This window comes from Cebus imitator, unplaced genomic scaffold (genome assembly GCF_001604975.1).
Source record: "Cebus imitator isolate Cc_AM_T3 unplaced genomic scaffold, Cebus_imitator-1.0 Scaffold0, whole genome shotgun sequence".
Lineage (NCBI taxonomy): Eukaryota > Metazoa > Chordata > Mammalia > Primates > Cebidae > Cebus > Cebus imitator.
In genome coordinates, this window is record NW_016107315.1 from 3,941,061 (window position 1) to 3,945,480 (window position 4,420).

The window sequence follows — 4,420 nt, forward strand, 5'->3', positions numbered from 1 at the left end:
AAAAAAAAAAAAAAAAAAAGAAAGAGCTGTCAGGACTTGCCAGAGACTCTAGGGTACTGCGTTGGGAAGGAAAAGAGGCTCAGCTGACCTGTTCATGAAGCTCCATTTAGACACATAGAATAGACCCAGCACACAGAGGCCTTCAATGGCAGGGGACCAGAGAATGGGGGCCATGAAGAGGGCAAAGAGCTAGAATTGAGCCTGGCTACATGGGGTGGGATGCCAATTCCTTCCTAAGCAATTTGAGAGGGCTGAATAATCATACAAAAAAAAAATGTTATTGCAGCAGTGAATCCACACTGAGCCCTTGCTCTGCGTCAGTGCTGGGCTGAGCATTTTGTATCATTATAATATGTTGTTATTACAGTTTGTGTGTGTATGTGCATATACATATCGGCAGACCTCATTTTATTGTAGTTTATTGTGTTTTGCAGATATTGTGTTTTTTGCAGTTGAAGGTTTGTGGCAACCTGTGTCGAGCGAGTCTATCAGCACCATTTTTCCAACAGCGTGTGTTCACTTCGTTAGCATTTTTTAGCAATAAAGTATTTTTTAATTAAGGTATGAACATTTTTTAGACATAATGCTATTGCACACTTAATAGACTACAGTATAGTGTAAAAACGAGGCTTTTATATGCACTGGAAAACCAAAAAAATTTGTGAGTTGCTTTATTACAATGTTCACTTTATTGTAGTGGTCTGGAACCAAACCTGCCATATCTCCAAGGTATATTATATTATTCAGGGGGATAGTGTATAGCTTTTCACAATTTTGTCTTCAATTTCAGGAGTCCAGAGACCCCTTGGAACCAGCCCTGGATACCAGGTTGGGAGACTTCGCATGCCAGCAAGTTTTGTGGTTATTCACCCCCAGGTTCTTCACAATTGGGCTGAGAAGCAGGCCCTGTTATTCCCATTGTACAGTTGAGGAAGAGGGAGGAGAGTGGGGAATTGGGGAGAGGCCTGGAACCACCAGGCTCTGGTGCCTGGAGAAGGCATTTTCAGTGGCTGTGAGAAAGCTCCGGGAGAGGACAGCCAGGCTGCAGGGCCCACGTGGAGCCAAGGGCCTGCAACCCTGATAGCGATCAGGAGCTGGCGATGCCGGCTGGGATCCAACGTGGTGCTCACAGAACTCCATGCGTCTTTATCAAATGAATAAGAGAACAAATCCCTGCAGCACCAGATTGGTGAGGGAACACAGCTGAGAAGCCAAGAGTTAGGGAGGCAACTCCCTGCCCTACCCCCAGCTCCTCTGGACTGGCTGCCCCCACCCTGTGCTCTCCCTGCCACCCACAGTCTTTCTCTCCTCCTCTCTGCTGTTCTAACTCCAGCTGAGAGCCACCCAAGATGCCCTTCAGGGTCATCTGAAGGGAGACAGCCAGGCTGGCTTCCCACCAGCCTGGCCTCCTCCTGTCAGATAGGACGCTCAGATCTTAGGCCTGGGTCTCACTCAGCCTCCCCCGTGGCCCACCCTGGTGCTAGTCTGGTCACACAGGTGAAGGGGTGTGTGCAGACACAGATGGTTAGGCCAGGTCCAGCTCCCACACTGAATCCCCCTCTGGAATCCCCTCCTGGGGCAGCCTCCTCCTCCTTCCCAGATGGGCTCCTAGTGCCTGGGAAATAGGCCCTGAGTGCCTGGGAGACACTGCACTCGCATAACAACTACTGGGAGAGGATCTGGGTGAATTCAGGAGGACAGAGGCTCCCCAACCTGGCCCAGCTTCAGGGTGGACTTCGTAGTCTTGGGCTCATGGCGAGGCCTCCTGGAGCTTCTGAGGGGTGACCGAGCTAACAGTGAGGGTTACAGCTGGGAAGTCATTGGCCCAGCCCCCACCTGGATGATGGTGCTAGTCACGGACAGGAAAACATTGAAGGCTTCCTCCCACAAATAATCCCTGCCCTTCATCTTGGCCTGGACTTTGTTTCTGGCAGTGGTGGTGCCTGTTTCTCTTCCTTCCCATTCTTCCAGGACACATGGGGACTGAACTGTAGCCTGGCTCACCTCAGGTGGGAAGAGGGAAGCCTGGCGGGGCACTGGGGCCTGCCCTCCTGGTCTCCACACACGGAGGCTGGCCTTGGAGGATTTGGGCCTCAGAGACCCTCCATTCCCCCTGGATGAAGGTGACAGCCACAGCGGCACTCCCTCCCCTGCTCCCCTGCCCCAGTCTTAGGGGGGAACCTGTACCCCGGGCCTGGCAGGCTGAGCAGGCCCTGGCCCGCCCAGCTCCAGCGTGGCTGGCTCAGGTTTCCTCCTTTCTGGTTTTCTCATCTCCCCTGCCCCAGGCGCTGCTGCCTGCTCTCTGGCCCAGCCCCCACCCACCCCGAACTGGATCCCAGGGAGGGGGAGTGTTGGAAAGGGAGCTGGGGAGGGGGCACTTGGGGCAGCCAGTTGGGCAGCACCTGGAGGGGGCAGGCCATAGGGACTCACTGTGGCCCAGGGCCAGGATGAGGTTCCGTGTTCAGCCTTCTCCTGCCCGGCCTGCCCCAGGGGCTGGCTCTGAGCCAATCAAAAGCTGGAATGACCCACCTCCCTGGCTGCTCCCCAAAGCTGTCTTCAAGCCTTCTCTGCTGTTGTTCTCTTTACCATGAATGTTCTTCCCGGACTTCATTGCCAGTCTTTCAGCACAGGCTCAGCCTCCCTTCTTCATCCTCCCCCCACACTGGGCCCCTCAGTCATCCCAAGCCTCTTCCAGGATTTCTAACGCTCATCTCTGGGCCTTTGCACATGCTGTTCCCCTGTACCTGGAATGGCTTTCCTGTTTCCAGAACTCTGGACAGGCATCATCTCCCAGGAAGCCAGTCCTCATAGCTGGGTCAGGAGCTTCCTTGGCCCCTGCAGGTCCGTCACCCCTTTTCAGACACTGAAATATCCTGCCCTGGGCTCCCAGACCTCTTTGTGTTCTCCCAGTGGGCCCCACATGAATCTATCAGCAACTGCTTCCATGTGAGTTCAGAGCGTGTAGTAGAGAAAGGGACAGGGGGCACTGAGATCCTTGCTTGTTACCCTACACCCCTCATTCTGCATGTCTATGCATGTGTGTCTGTATGTGTGTGTCTATGTGCGTGTGTGTGCGTGTGCCTGTGTGCGTGTGCACGTGTGTGTCTGTGCATGTGTCTGTGTGTGTGTTGGACAGTAAGGGAGGTAGGGTTGAGTTGGCCTAAGCTCGGCTGGCTTCGAAGTGACCTGTGACCATCAGCCACTCTGAGCACATCCTGTTTAGACAGAGGCCAGACAGCCGTCCCTCACTCCCTTGGGCCTGCCCAGCCCCTACTGGGGAACCCAGTCCTGGGCCTAGAGCTCAGGCTGTATCTGGCTGTGGAGAGGCCTCCCCTGTGAGAATTAGGGTGGGAGCACTGGCGGGGGCTTTGTCTCTGGGTACCTAGACCCCAGGTCAGTAATGATTGGGCAGCCCCAGCCATGAAAGTGGTGGGGGGAGGGGGAGAGGACCTAGTGAGGAGACCCTGCCTGTGTGGAACACACCTTGCATCAGGACCTCAAACAGGGGCCCACACTAGCAACCTCCAAGCTCACTTCAGCTCAGTGGGGACGGCTCTAGCCTTCAGCCGGGACTCTCTCTTTCTCTCTCATCCACACCCAAACCATCAGCAAATACGTTAAACTTCACCCTCAAAATACATAAAATATCAGGTGGCCACTTCTCACCTCCTGGGCCAGCAGAGGGGCCCTGTTGAGATGGAAGCCAAGTCCTGCCCCCTCTTCCTCATCGCTCTCCATGGCTCCTACTTTGTTGAGAGTCAAAGCCAAATCCTTAGCACGGTGGCTCACGCCTGTAATCCCAGCACTTTGGGAGGCCAAGGTGGGCAGATCACCTGAAGTCGGGAGTTCAAGAGCAGCCTGGCCAACATGGTAAAACCCCATCTCTACCAAAAAGTACAAAAATCAGCTGGGTGTGGTGGCACGTGCCTGTAATCAATCCCAGCTACTCAGGAGGCTGAAGCACAAGAATTGCTTGAGCCTGGGAGTCAGAGGTTGCAGTGAGCCAAGACTGCACCACTGCACTCCAGCCTGGGTTACAGAGCAAGACTCCGTCTCAAAAACAAAACAAAACAAAAACTACAAAAAACTAGCTGAGTGTGATGTTATGTACCTGTGGCCCCTGCTACTCTGGAGGCTGAGGCTACTTCAGCCTGGGCCACAGAGTGAGACTCCATCTCAATCAAAAACAAAAACAATAAAGCCAAATCCTTGCAGTGGTTGTCACCCTCCCTCCCCCACCCCGCCCACCTCTTCACCACCTCTCTGACTTGTGACCTCTTGAGTCTTCCTCCCACCCCAGGAACACTGCAACCTCAGGGCCTGCAGCAACTGTTTCCTTGGCCTGGATGCCCAGCCCACAGACCCCTCCACGGCCTCTCCCTCCCCTCCTTCAGGTGTTTGCTCAGATATTACCTCCTTT